Source organism: Strix aluco, chromosome 4 (assembly GCF_031877795.1).
Source record: "Strix aluco isolate bStrAlu1 chromosome 4, bStrAlu1.hap1, whole genome shotgun sequence".
Classification (NCBI taxonomy): Eukaryota; Metazoa; Chordata; class Aves; order Strigiformes; family Strigidae; genus Strix; species Strix aluco.
This window is the reverse complement of record NC_133934.1, coordinates 116,991,299-117,011,715: the sequence shown is the minus strand read 5'-3', so window position 1 is coordinate 117,011,715 and position 20,417 is coordinate 116,991,299.

The window sequence follows — 20,417 nt, the reverse complement described above, 5'->3', positions numbered from 1 at the left end:
CTGTTCTTAATAAGTTTTTTAGTGTTTCCCCTTGCTATTTTGCCAGAATGAATCATATTATACTTTGTAAACTTTAGGAAGACTTAAGAAAGGTCAGGCAGTTTTGGATTCAGGGTGTCAGCATCTAGCCTAGCAATGCAATAATCACCTTTGCAGCCTGCAAGTTCTGCCTATTTGAGGTGGCAATGTTGCTTGCAGAAACTCATTCATTTGCTATAGAGTGGCAGCTCTCAACTTCTTATCTCAAGTAACTTGATCTGTTGGTTAGAGCAAGTGGTCAAATGGGAATAATTCTCCTTTACTGCACAGGAACAGAATCACTGATCAAATATGAAGGAGAATTACACCCACACCAATGTCTTCTCTGAGGCTTTGGTGGACTAGAAAGCTAGTGATTGGCATTCTGCTGGACCACTGTCACTCATTAATATATGTTTTGTTACTAACCTCCTGGACTCTTTGTGAGCAGAAAAACACACTGTGAACATCAAGAGACTTTGACTTCAGATGGTTTTGAGAACCATGAGGTATTTTTGACTGGGTTTTTTGTTTTATTATTCCTCATTAGGAACTCCAGGGTAATTGAGTTTGGTACTTTTCATTGTCAAATGATAGCAAGCAGACAGATAACGTTAAAAGCTCCTTTCAAGTGCTTTCCTTATGTTATATTTTCAGTTGATCAACTACTCTTCTTACAAGGGCAAAATTGTGGTGGAACAGAAGCAATGACAACAGATTGAGAACTGACACAGCTGTACCGTGACTAGAAGCAACCATTCTATCTTGTGTTCTCCTTTTGTTATCTCTGACAAGCAGAATTTTTCACTTGCTATTCCTCTGAACTTCTCTTTGCGTACCATCACCTGAGGAGGCAGACTGGGAGAAGGGCTTAAGTGATACAAACAGATGGAAACTCTGGGATCTACCTGTGCCAGGTCTATAGATTCTGGTGTAAGGTTATGCAGTTGATTCCTATTTTGTTCAAGGATGACACAGTTTGATACCATTTTGGTGTTTCAAAGAAGGCTTCAGGAGGAGTAAAAAGATTTTTAGCAACTTAAACTGACGATGCATTGTGAGGACTTTTTGACCATCTCTTTACTTTCCAATCCTGGCTTGAGTGGAGCAGTATGCAGTTACTGTTACTGCAGTAGGTTTCTTGCATTTTGGTTTTGGTCTTTATGCTCAGCTTCAGATATGTTGTACCTCAGGAGTCACTAGCGACAGCTAACATCTTCACTGGAACAGTCATGCCAGGCAGTGTGAGGGATTTATCTTTCTTGAACTTCATTGTGGTGTTTGTGTCTTGTTGCTTTTCCTTTCCATGTAAAAGCTGTAGTTGTCAGGATAACTTTTGGCAGACTAGTGGTGAAGAAACATCTCATCAGATTGTTCTCTCCATGAAGATAAAGGTGTTATCTATGTGAGGTAAATGTGTGGTCCTGAGGAATATTTAAGCAGTCTTACAAATTCCAAGTAAGGCTTGTCTGTTTCTCTAGAGCAAAGTGGATACATATATTATTAATCCATAAAATCTAGGTCCAAACTCAAATTCATTACTTTTTGAATACTGAAAATAAACAGGATCAAGTCACATTGCCCAGATCTGGATTTAGGCTTTCCCAGATTTTGCATTTCAGATTCATACCTTTAGGTTGTATCCACACCAACACCAATCACAGCTGTCAAGCTGCAGGACAGGTGAAGATGCTATTCCTTGTGAGTGAATAAAAGGAATTCTACGACCCTGACAGCATTTAAAAGAGTTGTGACCAATAAACCCATTTTATTTTTGGCCTTTTCAGATGTTATTTATGAAATATATGGATTAACATGAATTGTCTGTTATTCAGCAATCCATTCTTCTGATAAAATATAAGATTTTCTTAATGGTATCAAAGCCAATACTCCTTAGTGAAGCTTAGTTTTCAGAACTACATACCATTACCAGAGATCCTTTGGATTGTACTGTTAATTGCTTTATAAACCTATTACCCATACAGAATTAAAGCAATTTCATAAAAGCCAAATAAGGGTATAAATTAAATATTAGAAGGCCTGAATATGAAATAACTATTTATGCAGAACAGCTTTTGTTCTCTGTTCAGTCTTGGTTGCTTAATTTTGTCAGCACCTTCTGGTGGCACTTTGATTTACTGCTTTTGAAGTCAACAGCACCAACCTTACAGTATATCATTGAGGTCTGTAAACTGTTAAACCCAGAGAGATTGGGCAGTTTATTTTCCACATACCTCTGACATGTCAACCATGTGCATCAATATGATTTACGCACTGAGCACCCGCGGACTAATAATGGTGTCAAAACTTGCCTTTTGCCAGCTAGCATTATGTTTGTTATAGGAAAAATGTCCATGTGAATAATCAGCCTGGCCCAAATTTGCTTCTACTTCTACCTTTTTTTACACTATTTATATTAATTGGCTTTCCTGGAGATTATCCAAGTCACTCTTAGTGATGTTCTGCATCTCACTTGGGTTGAGAGGATTTAGATTTGACAAAGAATTCTACATTAAAAAAAAAAACCTCAAACAAAATAATTTATGAGACTACAAAGAGAGGATGGGCAGAGACGAAACCTACAGGTAAATGAATTACTTGTCAAGAGGTATGTTAGTCTATGAATGTGCAGTGGGTCAGCTGCTCTACCGTAACTGTTTGTGCCTGCACTGCTACACCAGTGTAATGCTACCAGACGTTTGCTGCAGAATAAGTGGACAGATGCTTGTGACACTTGTGACGCAAGTTCTCCCCCTAGCTTACCTCCCAGAAATGTGTCAAGTGCAAATAAAAAAATAGAAGGAGGAATTTTACCCTGAATTCTGCTGCAGAGACTTTACACAGCCTGCATTTCTCTAAGGTTTCTCATTATGCAAGTCAGTATGGTAGTAAAGGCAACTAGAAAGGCCATGAGACTCATGAAAAGCTGAGGTACTGGATGTCCTTTGATACTCACATGAGTCCTATCACTTTAATAACCAGCCTGTAATCTTTTTAATATATCTTTGATAGCGGTAAGTGAAGTTGAATCTAAAGACATTTCTGTGCCAACACAAGAAATATTACCAAATAGACATGAAAGGATGGAAAAATTTAAATAAGGTTTAAAAAAGCCAATGTAAAGAAATCAAAATAGATGTATTACATGCAGTCTATTACAAACTTTGTGGTACTTCTTTATTTTTTTCACTTCTTTTGTCTCCAGCTGCCTGCCTCTCTTTTAAACAGACCATCTTCTAGAACATCCCCTATTTTCTTTTACCACATCCATCTTTTCTCATCAGTACCTAACTAGTTTAAAACCAGAGGTCCAAAAAACAAGACAGATGAACTTGCAATTGAGAGGTGTCTCCAAAAAAGAATACTTCCCTCAAAAAAATTTTTCTCCTGACTGCCTTCATCAGAAACCAAAATAATTACCAGAAAGTTTGCAAGACTTTGACAGTGTTCAAGTCAAAATCTGAAATTTTGGCCAATTCCAGATTCAATTCTGTGCTGAAAAGAACCCTTAACTGAATGCAAATCCAATTGCAATGACTAATTTCTCCTCCTCTAACTGTCACTTGATACTGTTCCGTGGTATCTACGTCATGCAGTTTGTGAATTAATTATGGGTGTGTGTGTGTATTTGTGTGAAACTAACATTTCTCGCTTCAAGTCTGCCAGTGTCATTGTGTGCATATCCTTCATTCCTTTCTGATCAGATTGGAGCATTGCTGTGATTTTCTAAATCCAGATCTTCTAATCAGTCAGCAAAATAGTCTCTGGCCATGTACAGAGCAAAATCACTGATCTTTCTGGATTTTTTTTTTTTTTAATAATCTAATTTTAAGTTCTTTAGACACTAATTACACAGCAATGGCAGCCATTGCCTAGCTGGATTGCCTTAAAAGCTTCGTGCAAAATGCTGATTTGCAAATTAACTTGCCTTGGCATCCAGGAGAGATGACAATTTGAAAATAAGTGGCAGTATATCATTTCACCTCAAAAGGCCAGGGTTTGCTGAAAAGTGATACACATATTCTCATGATGAAGGATTTGGTATGCTATTGACCATTGACATAGGTAAGTAAGAAACCATTATCCTGAGGACAAAAATAAAAATAAATCAAAGATCACTTTCCAGCTGTCTATAAGAAGAACTTGCTATTGATGTAATTTCTGGCTAAAATTACTTAGACATGTGCCAGCTGCTTTGTCAAAAGTGTGGGTCTACTTACTGAAGGCACTATGGCTACTCGTCAAACCAGTGAAAAAAGCCAAAAGGAGGAGGCCTTGCTTAAGCCTCTCCTTACAAGTAGGGACACCAGAAAAATTTGACACCAAAAAAAATGCACAAATCTGCACCCTCTTAATTCCTTTATAAAAAGCCTGTTTGCAAATATGACCTTCATATTGCAGTTATGGGGTTTTGTATCACATTAGGGTCAGAGATATACGAATTGCTCCATGAAATTGAGATTTCATATTGGTTGGGTTAAAACTGAATTTGCAGCTAGTGGCAGACAGCAGAAGTATTTGCATGATGGTGTGTCATCTCATTGTGAGGCTACAGTGAAGAGGCTCTTTGTTCTGGGAACCCAGCTCAGACAGAGGAAATTGTGGGGAGAAGAGATGAACCTTCTCTTGCTTTATCCATCTTCGACAGATTCACCCTGAGATTGTTGTGTGAAAGCCCTGACTCCTACAGGGAAGGGAGGTGGCTGACAGCGACATGGAGCTCAGACCAGTCTCGCTTTCCCTCTTTAGTTCCTATTGTAGTACCTATTTCTCGTCTCGGTCTCTTTCTTCTAGAACAAAGAAGAAATATTCCAACACAAAAAGCCATCCTTGGCCCTTCAGGATCATTGCCTAAGTAACTGTACTTAGTGTGTAGTACAGGGTGGTGTGTCCCGGTGTGACTAGGAGTCCATACAGCTATGTCAGGCACATCAGTGCCCTGTGACACAACTGTGTAGGCAGCAATGGCAGCAGCTGATGGGGGAAAAACCCTGCTTCAGGGCTTTCCCCTGCAAACCTGGGAGGGGATGGAACCTGGCCTCACCTCAGAAGCTGTGGTTATTTAATAGTCACATGACTATTGATTTGCTCAACCCTACCAACTCTGAAAGCCATGTTCATACATTGTCTGAATGTAAATTTTTTGGAGACTGAGAAGTGAAATAGACTTTCTGGTTTTGCTGACAACCCTGTGGTTTAATAGTGGCCTTGGATGTAGGAAGCTCAGGATCAGGTTCCTCCTCCAGCTAACTCTGAGTAATCACGGATAAAAATCAGTAATGAAATGAGTAAAACGTGATTCAGGCAGAGACAGGACTTCAGTGTGGGTCTTTTAATGTCCTTGGCTGTGGTAGACAGACATACACTCACATATGTGGGCATTTTCACCAAAAAGGTCTAAAGAGTTTGTGTTTTCCCCAGAAAAAGAAACAAAAGCAAACCAAACTAGACATGAAGACACAAAATCTTGAAAATTAATGTAGCATAGAATTATTGTCCTCCAGTCAGCTTTAATTGCTAGTGCAACAATTGATGATTAGAATTCAAAAATTCATATCCCACATGTATTCTTCAATTTTTGTTTATAATTTGTCCTCCCAGCAGATCCTCCTTACAGTAAGTTTATTTATCAGAGTATTCATGGAAAGTAGAGCCCAAAGGGGATGTAAATCCAAAGTAAGTGAATTTGTTTAAATATTTAAATCAACATCCGTGTGATGTATTATTCCAGCTCCAGTCAGCATTCTGGACTAGAGTGGGATGGAAAATAATTTTCATGAGAAATTTTTAAAGATGGAAATTAATTACAATTAAAATGTCTAAACTGTACTATGTAAAGAGTAATTCTTTATTCTTTTGTGAATCAGGAAATTTGTTAACATCTATTACAATTCAGCATTTACATCATTAAAAAATATAATTAAAATTCAGTGCTTAAATTCAGTGACAAAAATTTGAGCATAAAAGTTGAAAAATTTCTCTAGGCTTTTAATTATTTTTTTTTCATAAAAAAAAATTAATCTAATTCAGCTAGTTATATTTTGGAATTTTCAGTTTGTTAGAAGCATATTAAATTAACTTGAACATTTTCCAAAGATATTGAAACATGATACTATTTAATATACTGAAACTTTGATTTTGTACACTGTGTAAATGCAGTATATTAAGGTTTGTTCGCCCAGAAAGGATATGTGGTCTTGTAAGTGGACTAGAGCGGTTGCTTAGTATTGCAAGGTTGTCTTTTGGTTTTGTAAAGGAGAGGAAACATTTTGAACTCTACTGAAAAGTCAGTGGGATGGGTGGGGAATTTTGGGAGGGTGACTGTAAAACTCCATGCTCGCCCCAAATATATTTCCATGGTCAGGTGCACACTTTTTTGCTGTGAATTAATTTTAGCCATATTTGCTGCTTACCTGCTGCAAACACAGCAGGGATCTAAGTCATCTATGTCTACTGCAGTTATTTCAATTCTTTTTTTATTAAATGTGTGTTTCAAATGACTGGCACCATAGATTACATTCCCAGTAGACTCTTAAACTTTTGCTTAAATTCATGTAGATCGAGAGTTATCCTAAAACCAGCAAGACATTCTCATTATGTAAAGGTAAGCGTATGTTCAAGTGTTTGTATTATAAGGGCTAATCCATAAAATTGAGAAGAAAATAGAATACACAAGATATACAACATTTCTATAGAACCTCTAACTGTATAAACTTAAACTGAATTGGTAGTTTATACATTAATTATATATGTGTATGTATGCATAGATATATGTATTAACATGTTGAACTCACGCACTCAGATTTTTAAATTGACCTCATCAGTGCTAAATACATGCTAGGATTAATTGTATGACTTCTTTTTCTTCCCAAAAGTGGGTTGCAGTTATACCTGTTGCAAGGAGATGTGATTAACATTGTTTGGGCCCTGTGGCATTATATTTTTTATTTATTTATTTCTGAGAGAATCCCTAATCCCTGCTTAATTTTATGAACTGTCAAAATGATTCTAAATATCTCTCTGGTTTGCATTTTCACCTCAGGACAGGAGTCCAGAGGTACAGATTTGTTGTACAACAGTGGACTTCAGGCAATTTTCATCTTTTAATGCCTGCAGCGTCCAAGGTTGAATTTGTAATAATCACCAGATTATCTCTAAAGAATCTTTCTGTTATACTTGCAAATAGTTCTGCAGGAAAATGCAAAAGATACAGGAGAAAAATAATTGATTAGATGCAGGAGATCATTTTGTCACATAATCCCAGATGGAAAAGAAAACAAATGCTGATTTCTTTTTTTTAATGACAGTTGAAAGACACTATGGGAAAGATACTTGCTATTCTGGTAAAGTCAGATGCTGGTCTCAGTCCCCCAGTTAGACCTTAAAATGAAGTAAGCAAATGTGCAAAAATAGCATTGTAGCTAGAATTTTATTTTAGAATGGGATTTGTTTGTTCAAGTGGTGTGTACAAACCATAACAGCTAACAAAGTAATGTGCCTACAGTGCTATTGATATGGCAGGTACATAAGGAAAACAAGGTTGTGGATATATATTAACTATAAGTGAGATTCTTACTATTTTTAATAGAATATGAATATACTTCCATTATATTTTGAGGAGCTATGAACAAATTGGGTGTTACTTAGGTTCAGAAAGGGAAACAGAATCTGACAACAGATTCCACATGGTAATTGTCTGTATAAAAATCAGGTGATGGGACTCATTAACCTTTAATAAATGTTGATAAATAATTTACATTTATTATTGGTGTCATAAATGAGACCCAATTCAGGTGTAATTTGTGGGCTGTTATAATTTTCTGAAGTTTGTATTTTATTAAGAAATTGAACCTCATTTCTTTCTCGGAGCTGGGATGTGATTCTGATTTTTCTCATATTGTAACAAATTCATTTGAATTCCTCTAATGACACCAATAGAAATTTACATGAAAATAACTGATCAAACTGAGGAAGATGGACTAACAAAAATTGTAGGATGTGCCTTTGAATTGAAATATTCCTTCCTTTAGGCATAGATTAATCTCATATAGATTTTAAGATTTAAAAAATACTTGGTGAGGCATCATTTGGTGGCCCTGAACAAGAGAATGGATGGAGGTTGGCCTGCTAGTACAGAAGCTTTAAAAGATATAAAAGTGGACCATGGGCAGCCACACATATTTGTGAAAGGGTGGCTCCATGGGCATGTCAAGAGACAAAAAGAATTGGTCAGAGTTTCTGCAGCTGGACACTGCAGGTTGAGTGGGGATTCAGTGTCCAGTGCAGAAGGAAGTTGAGAATTGAATTACATGGATAAAAGATAAGTGAGAAGGAATAAATAAAGAGAAACAGGTAAAGATGGGTTTCCTATTGTTCCTACATCTAAGGGAGTCAAGATTCGGTTGGGATAATAGAAAATAATCCAGAGGGATAGTACCTGTCTATTGCACAGAAGAAAACAGTGGTTGTTATTGTAAACTAATATACTTAAAATGTACTTAAATTTAAGTCACCCTGGATAGCCTGTCTCCTGAAGCATGGGTCAGGCTACCCAGGAGCAAAGTGATCCGGCTCCAGTAGAGTTTTTTTGTTGCTTAGAAATGTAGGCTGTCCCATGCATCTTCATCTGTACTTGAAGAGCAAAGAAAGAACACTTCTTTTCTCTGAGCTCCACCCAAAGCAGCACGTTAAGAGACCAAAATTTAAGAAAAACAGAGCCAGCAGCGGAAGGGTAGAACATTAAATCTTTCTGAAGCAGCACACATACATATCTACTCCCATCCTGTTGCTGAGCACAAAATGTCATAAACTGAGGAAATTCTAGCCCTTCTTTGTTGCTGAGGACTGAAATCTAATTTTTTCACTTTTGAGTAGTTAGTGCTGTTAAAATGAAAGTCAGAAATAAACCAGGATATTGAAACTCTGTTTCTACTTTCTAGTTGCATGTTTTGACGAATGCAGGAGCAAGCAGGGAAGCTTGAAATTGGGAAGCCAGATGATCATAATATCATCTATGGCCAAACATTTGTTTGTTTTGCTTGGCCAATATGTTAAGTAAAATAACTTATGAGAAATGTTAGAATTCATCCCTTCTACTCCTTTTGTTAACAGTTTAGCAGTCGACCAATTCACATATCTAAGGCTTTATGTATTATTAATCAAAAGAGTTAAAAAGTCAATCCAATCTGGTTATATACAGTAGTTCTTGTGGTTTTCAAACCTTTAAATAATTTATAGTGTCATCACTTTCCCAGTGGATGTCAGGCTGGTAGAATGTCTGGAATCAGAATCCCACTGGGAAAAAAAGAAACATAGTCAGAAAAAGTAGTAATTTTTTTTTTAATAATAGCAACTCCAGCCTATTGTATCATCACTATCAGTCTCTAGAGAGATCATTTCTCTGAAAGAGAAGTTTTTCTTATACGAATCCTTTTGGGATCAAACAATCCTGACAAATCTGTGCCTACACAGTATTCTAACTGGCTAAGGGTGTGTGTGTGTTGAGCACATATACAGATGTGTCTTTATTTTTAAAAAATAAAATCCTAGATCTTTATGTACGTATTTCTAGATAAATGTACCCAGTACACAATATATAAATTTGTCTTAATCTTCTGAAACCAATCATAATTAATTATATTTTTTCGTTCTTTTTTGTAGAAATTATAATGTAACTGTAATTATCACTATGGTGTTGAGATCTATTCAACCCTTTTTATTTCAGACACATTTGTTCTGGTTCTTTTGAAGCAGTAAGCCCCCACAGTTGATCATTGTAATCTTAAATGGCTTTTTTTTTTGGTAAGTGTGTCCCAAATTCATTCAGCCATTTTTGATTATGTGGATATTGGGGAATCTACTTTTGAGCTTTTTTAATCTTTCTAGGTATTCAAGAATATCATAAAAAAGTGTTTTAAAAATAATACATTCAATTTAAAAGTGTATTAAGAAATAATGGCATTATTTTATGTGATAGAATACCAGCCTCTGCCTCCACGAATAAGGGACTTGACTTCAATTATGGAATAGACTGCTACCATATATTTAACACATGACCTCCTTTCAGAATTAAAAACCTCCTCTCAACCCAGAAAATCATATATTCTTTCTCCATGCAAAACAAGGTCATTGAAGGTCAGGTATATCTGACAGGTACTCTGCTAGTTTCCCAATAGATTATGAGTTCTTATACCTATTTGTTTTGTGCTGTAGATTTGTATCTTGCAATCAGTGTCCCATGCAAAGGCACTTTTTTTCCTTGAACCTCTCAATAACAAACCCAGGAAGCATCAGTTAAGAAAACTGTCCTGTGATCTTTTAACATGGTTGATTTTCCTTTCAGCTGCCAGCTCTTCATACTCACTCACTTCAGCCAGGTCCACAACCTTTGTTGATGCATCCAACTCCTACTCTTCAAATCCTCCTACAGGTCTAAGAAACTTTGCTTCCTGACCCTTCATTGCAGCCTCTACAATTGGTAACAGAACCAAGTGAATGTCAAAGATGCATTTCTACGTTCAGTCAGCCAGCCAGCCTAGCAACATCCTGCCCGCGGTTCAGAATTATGCATTTATGTAAATTAAGACCGGCCTTAAATGTAAGTAAGGAAAGTAAGCTTTCTGCAGCTGTGAGATATTTGTCATGTCATTATGAACTGAGGTTGAGAAGGTTTGGTAGATGAGGGAGGTAGATGTTTCACTTACAGAATTAGGGTTTGAGCCCCTTATTCCTTTAAAAACAGAAACATAAAATGTAATATTATAAAAAATAAAAAAAAAAAAAGTGAAGGATTTAGGTGCATGCATATCATAAAATTCCCCCAGTACCACTAACTCAGCTGTATTGATGACACATATTGACTCATATTCTGCTTTCAGCAACACTTGTGTAAATCCAGGGTATTGCAACTTCAGTCACTTTGGTGCAATTGCTCTTGATTTACACTCGTGTAACTGACAGCATTTGACCCTTAGACTATACATATATCTTAAATTATGCATTTAGCTTTCTGAGCTGCAACTGAACAATAAGGCAGTATATATATCATCTGGTATGTACCATGCATCAGCTTAATGTGGACATTTTAGTTTTGCAATTCTTCTACTCTTGTGCTGCCATTCTCATACTTGAAAGGGTATTAAATTTTATATATATATATATAAACACACATACATACACACGCACACACACACATACATACACTTTTAAGAAATTTGATTCTTAGATCACGTATGGCCCCAGAAAGCTGTGTACTTTTGTCAAGTTTCCTAAAGAGTGTGTGTAAAAAAGGGTTGAGAAGTGCATGATTGTTTAAATTGATCTTAACTAGCACTTTCCCGGTGATCAGAACCTATCTTGCTGTTCACAGGGATATTCCTCTCCTAGTTCCCTATCTCCAAAGAGGGACAAGGTTCCTCACTGAACATGTAAACATGTCTCAACACAGGATTACTGAGATGAGGGAGAAGAATAGGAGTGTCCTGGGTCCTGTGTTGGTTTTGGCCATATTTCTGGAGCACAGTTCCCCTTTTCATGTGATGTGGTCACACCTGTGGAGTTCTTTTTCCAGGGTAAATCTGGCTGAACATTGCAATATCAGCCTTACCTTGCTGATGCTCTGCCTAGCTCTCACTTGCACAATGATTGTCTTGTAATCATGTTCCCAGAAGCTTCTGACGAAGACAAAAGGTGCTTCCAGAAACAGCTCAAGGGATAAATAACAGACAAACCTAAGCAGCCTGCTTTAACTTCATCTGAAGTCAACTACCCCTGAACAACTCCAAAATGTAGGGTCCCAACATAAGTATTCTGTCCTCTAGTCTTTATACAGTGGGCACACCGTAACCACAGTGAAGGTGAGGCCAAGAGCAGAGAAATGGTACGTGTCTTTGGAAACACAGGAATGCCCTTAAGCATCTGCCCCCATTCTTCTCTGAGTAAAATTGAGCACTGCATTATAGGAACACTTAACATTTCCACAGACTCTTCTTTCTAAGGAGCCTAAACCTGCAGGGCTTGTATAATTTCTGAGGTTCCTGCAAGCTTCCAAAAGGCAGATATTCTCTGAAAAATGATTAAAAGTAACAGTCATCTTTTAAAATTATATTACTAAGAAACAAAGATAGAAATTAATTTTATTTATAAACAAAATCAAAGGGAAAAGAGAAGAAAGTTTAACAGAAAAGCAATGAAGTTTTGGACAGTTCACAAGGTCTGGCAGCCTGTGGGCCAAACAATAAGCAATTTGTTGAGGAAGAGAGAATAAAGACATTCTTTCAGGCTGGCCGGCTGGCATGGTGAGCTGCCCATTGTGCTGCTGGCTGCGAGACCTGGGATTAGGGAGCAACTCAGGTTCCCAGGCTTGGCACCAATGGAAATTCAAGTTTATGTATTTAGTCTTTGAACAGAAGAAGAGGTCACAGTTCAGTACCATTTGAGAGCTGATCTACCAAACAGCACTAGTACTGGCTCCAGAGGATGGATGTTCGTCTGCCCATTTGGTCAAAGGTGAACTGCCGTAATAATGCCTCTAGCAAGGTAGAAAAGATAAAAAAACTTGCAAAGCAAATCTGGAATGGGGGAGGGACACTTTTTCAAGTGATAGACTCCAGTGAAAAGGCAAAGTACAGTCATAATAACAATCTGCCACTTGAAAGTAGCATAGTAGGTTACAATAGAATAATGCAAAATACCCCAAAATACATTTTAAAATATTTTTCTTAAGATATTCACATGATTTTTTTTCTCAGACATTAAGAATGCATTTCTGCATTAAGAAACACAAAAGAGAGGAAGACAGTGTTCTTTCTATACTAGAACTCCAAATTTTTCACAAAAGCCAGATATTTCAGTCTTCACTTTAAAAAAAAAAAAGGCAGAAAAGCAGGAGCAGAGAGTAATAAAATCAATATAGTTATCAATCAAGTTTATATTGCAGGATTAAGCACACAGAATGCATTCCATAGCTGTCAGATTCCCCAAGAGTTAATAGATGAAAATAACAAAGCTACATTATCACCTATAATGTCCAGATATTATTACACTCTGATGACCATTAGGGGTGCTAATTTAGGAACTGGCTTTCTCTGTGGCTGTTGTAGATATTCCAAAAGAGGAAACCCACATTCTCCAAAATGATAGCTTTTTTTGACCAGCTCAAAAGATCAGACCTTTTTTGACTGCCTCCAAATAATTGAATTTTTTACTGGATATGCGGAATGAATTGTATGGTAATAGCAGAAATTATACATTAATAACAGACACATTAGTAGAAGAAATTTACTCCTTGCTGATACTGTTCATGTTTTGATATTTTTGTGTAGATCTAGGTGAATTTTAATAAAGCAATGACCTGATTTCACACTCATGTTTAAAAATTAAGCTACTTGAGTCATGTACACTAGAACTCTACTCTTTATGCTTTTTTCACTTCCTGCAAGTACTCACAGGATTGAGTTTTTCCAGCATGCGTGTCTCAGAAAGAAATGTTGACACTTGCATGTGTGAATGTGAAATTTAGAAGAAGCAGAATGAAAGGGACATGCAAGAATCTAAATAAACCCACCCAAACAAGTAACCAACCAGCTGCATCACTCAAACCTTCATGCTGACTCTGTGTAGAATAAGGAAGACAAAAGTGAAGTTAAGCAAACAGAAACCCTTATTGCATGGTTTTCTGTAATGAATACATTGAAGATAAATGCAGTCTCTTTATGAGCATCCAGTGGGCAGAAGTATCTAAATTTGTTCGTCACCCTCTCTGGGGTATGAACTGAGTCAGGATAGCTGAAACTGGCCTCAGGTGAATTGCTCATTAAAAACATTAAATCCAGCTCTACCTTCTTCAGATAAACAGAAAATTTCGACAGGTTTTTCAGGCAAGCAGCTTTCAGGAGTAGCAATTTGAAAAAATCTCCAAAGCACAAGATTGCATAAGGACTTGACATTCACTTCACTCTTTGATTTTACATTAAGGTCTTTAGTTTAATATTTCTGTCTTCTTACCAGACAGAGAAAAGAAACATTTTTTTGCATAATGAGACCACAGGGTAACCAGGTTAAAGAATTATATACATTATGAAAACTCATATTTATTGGTTTGATATTCCAACACAAGATAGCATGACACTTTGATGTTTCAGTTCTTTAGCTTCTGTTGAGGTAAAACAAGCCCCAAGTCCACCCCAGAAGCAGAAGAAAGCACATCACACAAGCCAGAGGGCCTGCCCTCAGCAGGGAATTCCTGCTGTTTGCTACTGGCCAGTGATCTCTGCAATCTGTTTGGCCTCGAATTCCTGCTATGAGTTTTCCAGAGAGTTTTTTAAATTGGGATAATTTCTTAAGTCGAATAAATGCTGAGCTTTCTTGCCTGTAGGAAATTTGGAGAGAGAAAGGATGCTCCCTCAGTTTTGGTGGGACTCTGAACCCCTGATGTCAGAGGAGAACAACCAAATTCTCCCCACAAAGAACTGAGTGGCAAAGGATATGAGGAGCCAGTGACATTGCCAGTGATGGTCAGAGGCGACATGCCTTACTTTTAGAAAATGCATATCTGACAGGGTCATAGAGCTTACTATGTAGTGTAGTGTTGCCTCAAGTCCTGCCTAAATTAAACAGGGTCAGTCCTCAGCTTGAAAGTTATTTGGGGTAGATACCACATCCTCCTTTAGGCTTTATCTGCACCTGGCATCAAGGGAAAAAGGGATTACTACTACTGCTGTGTCTGGGCATTACTGTGACAGCAATATGAAACAGCAACAAGTGATCATCTACTTCGGGAAGCATAGTTCAGATTGAGTTTGTTAGTGAGGAACCTAAATGTGGGTTTGAAATTCTGAGGAGCTCTCCAAGCCTCCAAATCTTAGAGAAGAGATCAACCACTAATGATTTATTTTTTTTTTAATTTCAGCATAAGGTAACTGTAACTTTATGCATAGAGCTTAGAGAGGGGTTTTCCATCTCTCTCTTTTTCTTGGTCATGTTGTGCCTTTCATCTTTGCTGTAATTCTTCTCCCTTCCAGTGTCAGTTCTCACATATCTCCCAGCTTTGTATCTTGATGTGCGTCTCTCCTATGACTTCTGTCACCTGCGTGTGCCTGGTACAGGCCCCACATGCCACCCCTCCCTTTTTCTCTTGCTGCCTCTCTCTCTTTCTCAGACCACAGGGGCCACACAATCACCACTTTCTCAGTGTGGCATTTCCTTCTGCACGTTGCTCTCACACGTTGTTTATCTCTCGGAAGGATTGTAACTATAGATAGCATCAGTGGAACTGTATCTGTCTAGGAGCAGATGTCTACCTCTGCCGTAGCATCTTAATTGCCCTGCTGTGGCTCACCTACCAGAAGCCATTTTTTTTTTTCTGTCTTACTTTTTTTTTTTTTTTCCTTTTCTTTTCCTCCCTCCAATTTTGCAAATGATTAGTTGAAAACCAGCAGAACTCAGCTTGTAGGCATAGGACTCATCCGGTCATATTTAAATTTGTAAGGAAAGAGAATTCCTTCAGTCCCTAAGCAACTGGACAGTACTTTCTAAGGTCTTTGAGGTTTTGTCTTATATCTTCATTTTGTAGTGATTAGGTAAACACTGCTGACAGAGAAGCTAGAGAAGTAGGAAATGATTATAAAAATATCAGTCTTCAACAATGTGCTACAGTCTGGACTAGAAGGATAAGCAAGTCCTGTAAATAACAATACTATTTTTGACAGAGACATACTTTTACCTGTTTCTAGGGTATTGATAATTTTAAGGTGGGTTTTTGTTTTTTTTTTTTTTTTTTGAGAGGGAGAAAACTGAATCACATAGTGCTTCAGAAGATTTCTCTATGTAACAAAATTGACAGATATTCATTTGGTAGTCTTAAATGTAAGTGGTCCAAATTCTACCTTTCAATCATTCTGGATTTACATTTATCAACAATAAAATATGGATTTGTACAAGTCTGGGACTAGAATTTAGCCTATGGGAAAAAAAAAAAAAAGAAAACTAGCAAATGATTTATCCGTATTCCATTGTAATTACTTTAGGTATTTGGTAGAGGGCTGATAAAAGTGTTTGTATCAGAAAGTCACACTTGAATTGTCTGTGTTCTCCATGTGAGGAAGATAGGTTTGAAAGGTATCCAGCCTTCAGTCAGCTCAGACTTAACCTTAAGTTCACAATAAGATTTGAATCAAGTTTCATTTCGTTTCTTGAAATTGCTCTGTAGAAATGTCTTATGATTGACCTAAATTATATTTCTCCAAGAAATGTTTGGTCCTTTCAATGAAGTAACACAAGCATAGTATTTTTAGCAGGCGTATATATATCAATATACCCATTTACTATGAGTGATTAATTAAAATTAATCAGACATTACCATGCTAGTATATAAAATGCTACAATTACTTCCAATCACAGGCAATACAAATTAACAGAAAAATAGAACTTTGATGTATTGAGCTAGAACTTTTATTTTCAGTACTTATATGCATATAAACACATAAACCATATTTTTTTGTCTCACATCCCTTCCTTTTTAATAAGAAGGATCTTCCAATACAAGAATATTCTGTGCTGAGCATCAGGAATGTGCCTGTCCATGACAGCTAACTTCTATTAGAGATGTTCACAGAAATTTTGGCAAAGTTAATTTAATTTTTTATTCCTCCCCCACCCCCCAAGTGAGTATTAGGTTCTGTTTTGCTGCATTTAAGGTCTTCTTAAGTTGTCTCCTGACTGCTTCAGTACCCTGAGAAAAGTAGAAGGTCTTTGTGCTCTATTTCAGGCACTGCAGTAGTAACAGTTTCAAAATAAACTCAGTTCAGTGCAGAATATTCATTTGGACTTTTTTTTTGTTATTGTTTTGTTTCAGTTCTTTAATACAGATTACATTGAGTCCAAAATTACGCTTGCAAAGACAGTATCTTTTTACTCATCATAATTATTTCCGAGGTGTCAGCAAAACAGTTTTTTTACAACAGAAACAGCAACAACAAACTAATACAGTTTTGGGAGGTGAGCTTCAATCTTTCTTGGTATCTCGTCAGAGCCTTTAATTAAATTTCATTTGATAATATTTACCGCAGGTCATGTTGAACCCTCCTGCCCTCCACTATACACACAGACACACAGACACATACACATACATGCACAGAAAAAAACCCAAACCCCATACCCCTGGAAAGAAAGTGAAGGTTTTAAATTTATTTACAACTGTAATAGTTCTACTTTCAGATTCTTCATTTGATTTCAAGAATTCTTAATGGCAAAACAATACAAAAGATAGTAAGCTTTAAGCAAGACATTGTTACTATTGCGTAAATTTTTGGTATAAATATACATGGTTGATTTTTAGTATTTAAAAATCAGCACACAAATTCAACAAAAAGCCCTAAGAATGAGACCCAGGAATTCTACTTAGAAATACAGGTAAAATTACAAACTACAGCTAAGAATGTGGCTCAGACAGATACATCCCAGAGGCTCCCTAATCCTGGAGATAAATGTAGCTCTTTATCTGCCTTTCTCTTTAGCTTCAAAGATCTCTGGACATCTAAGCTTGATTTCAAGCAAGTGTCCCTATTTCTGTACAAAGGTCCCTTTTATCTGACCACCACAGCAGTACCAGGAGGTACCTACATTTTTGTGAGTTTCTTGAGATCTGTTAACTTTCTGTTAATGTCCATCATTTACAGAGACTTATTTATTTGGATATTGGAGTTCTAAAAGTTCTGGAAAGTCTAAAAATTATTTCATTTAACTGAAGTGAACAATAACAATTAGAATTATTATTGCTGCAAAATGTTCAAAGTGATCTAGTGACTAAACCTCCTATTGCCTTGGAAAATAATAGTCTTAGATCCCTTCCCCAGCTCTGCCATTGATCTGTGGGTTTTTTTGGGCAAGTGACTAGACTTTCTCTATGCTTCTATTATCCTTTAGAAAAGGATGTTATTAACAAAAAACTTATTTTTTTCCTACCTCTTTTGTTTGTTTGTTTGTTTATCTTTACTGATTAGATTTGAAGTTTTTGAAAGACTGAAGCTAGCTTTTGTATGTTGGTAGAAGTAGGCTAAACAGTATCTTAGAATTTCTAGCCATTCTATAATACTAATGATAAGAATAGTAAATATCTGAATGATGAATTGATGTGAAGAGGAATTTGGAGCTAATCTTAAACCTCAAATGAATCCAAATTTTGTAGATGGCAGTAGTCCAGACATTCAGAGTCATATCTGAATTTCTTTCAAGTATGAAATGTTTGGGTAGTTCAAGCCCAAAGGACTTAATTATCTTCATGACTAAACTTGTAGTATCTCCAAGGAATTGGAAATTCCTCCCTATTTATGCAGGCAAAATAAGGCTACATGTAAGAACAATGTGAATCAGGAGAGTAGGACCAGGCTGTCATGTGTTCACTGTCATGTGCCATGACTTAGAGAATGTGAGCTGCAGAAGAAGCACCATTCAGAGAAGTGCAGGAGTGCCCAACATCCCTTTCTGGTCATTTCTGCCTCAGCCGCAGTCCAAAACAGTTCCATTTAGTCTTCCACTGTTATTCCCAAGTGATAATAGCATTATTGTGATTTGAATTTGGCCAGAAGTTTCCTTCTTCACACTTTTTCTTGATTTTTATTTTTCTGTTTCTGGTGTGACAATGAATTTTGGCAACACACAGTGTCAACTGAGCCAATATCAGCATCCAGTATTATATTGAATACAGTATCTGGAACCATTGTTACTATGTGCATATTATAAGCTGTTCAAGCCTGTGCTTCTGATGCTCATGATTCACTATGCCAAGAAGGAAGAATTTCAGAAAACTTGATCTGTGAATCTAGAAGAGGGTGGAAGAAGCTGGGTAGCTGAGGAAGTGTCTCATGATGCATAGGCACTATAAACTGACTCAGCGCTGATGGATACCAATTATCTGACACTGAAAAGAAGAAATGAACGCAAACCTGTTTAGAAGTGTCTCTGAGACCTTGGTCTTGTGTGTTGTGCTGGCTGACCACCTCAGAAAACAGGACATTGTGGATTTAGAGATGAGCCAGCCTTCTCACTCCCAGAGTTTGCCTTTCAGACCAAATCTGTAAAATTTCAGTCAGTCATAATGATTTCTGTAGATGAAGTCTGTCCATCTGATGGTTCTCAGTGGGAGAAAAGTTTAACGTAATAACCTTTGCCTTTGACCTATGCTAGAGAGTTATTTATTTTCCTTTTTTTTTTTTTATTTAGTCTTGGGTTGCCCATGTAATATTTACAACATATGCACACTTTTACTGGACCATCCTTATAATCCTTGCAAACTGCATTTAGAAGGAGAAGAAACTGGGATTACATAGATCTTTGCCTAATTATAGGGACTGCAATTTGAACTATTTGCTGGTCCAGTTTTAAAACACCCCCATATATAGAAGAGCACTTTTGAAGATGGCTATACCATCCTGTTATCTGTTTGTTCTCTGGGGAGAATCCATTGCTCTCAAGAGAGTCAAGCTGTTTCTTTTCATTAGCAACAAGTCTGTCAATAGCAATATCTTTCATGCATTTATGGTAAAAATAATGGAAATAACATTTTTTTCTGCACAGAGTGGATAAAAAAATTGTTTTCAGAAGTGTGTTCTTTTAAATATTTCAGAAGAACATGCTGATTTTAACAATATTTTAACGGAAACATTTCAGCGATTTAAACTCAAAATTAAAACATTAACTTCTGCTTTTTTTTTCTCTTCTGAATTTATGCTTTCAATATTTGTATTTTATTCTGTATTAACATTTACATCATATATACATTCAATATTTCAAGCTGTTCAGGGAAAAACTTTTTGCCTCTAGTGAAACAATTCAACAATATCAAAACAAATGTATTGTTTCACTTGTTGTAAATAAATATTTTTAGAGATTCTCCCCTGTTGCTCTGTGAATGTGGAGTTCTATATTTTGTCCTAGATTGGTACAAAAGGAAAAGTTGAAAAGTCCAGATTCATTCTACCATTCTTAGGGTGAAAACTGGCTGTTTCCAGGGAAAAAAAAAAAAAAGAAAAAAAAAAAGGAGAAGGAAATATCACAGGGAAAAAAGAAACAAAAACTCTCTTACCTTGCTTTAGACACTCACATATCTTTGACAATACACTGCACTGTCCAGCTCTGTCCCTTCAGTACCAGTGCTGCTCCTTGGTATTCATGTTTTTTATGGTTACATGCTGTCCTTCTGACTGTCTGTCAGTAAATATAGCCTAGCCATAACAGAGCTGTAAATATTAAGAGTTATTCAAAGACGTTTTGTCTACTAACCAAGACTTTTTGCAAAATAAAACCTAGTCTTCTTTAGACCTTTTATATGGGAGGTGACATGCCTGAGAGATAATAAAGTAAAACGTTATCTACCCACTGAGCAATGGAGACACTGGGCATCA